Source organism: Crocuta crocuta, unplaced genomic scaffold, assembly GCF_008692635.1.
Source record: "Crocuta crocuta isolate KB4526 unplaced genomic scaffold, BGI_CrCroc_1.0 scaffold301, whole genome shotgun sequence".
Classification (NCBI taxonomy): Eukaryota; Metazoa; Chordata; class Mammalia; order Carnivora; family Hyaenidae; genus Crocuta; species Crocuta crocuta.
The window spans coordinates 3,058,395-3,058,671 of record NW_027527544.1 but is presented as its reverse complement, the minus strand read 5'-3'; positions in this window follow the sequence as shown (position 1 = coordinate 3,058,671).

Genomic DNA, 277 nt, shown 5'->3' with positions numbered 1-277 from the left:
GAGAAAGAAAAGTTCCCCCGACGATCTGCACGCCAGTGACTCCGCACTCAGGTTCGGGTCCCATGTAGAGATGCCGTGGCCCGGCCCGGACAAGGGGATGGCGACGTGTTTGTGAGCGGGGGAATTGCCGAGGGCCATCGGTCCCAGGCATTAAAGGCTCCCCTACTTATTAACCCAGCATTTAACAGCAGGATATGGGCTGAAGCGCAGTCAAAAGAAACGGCTCAACCTCCAAAGAGCAATTAAAATCCTGCACGAGGATAAATCACGCGCCGTG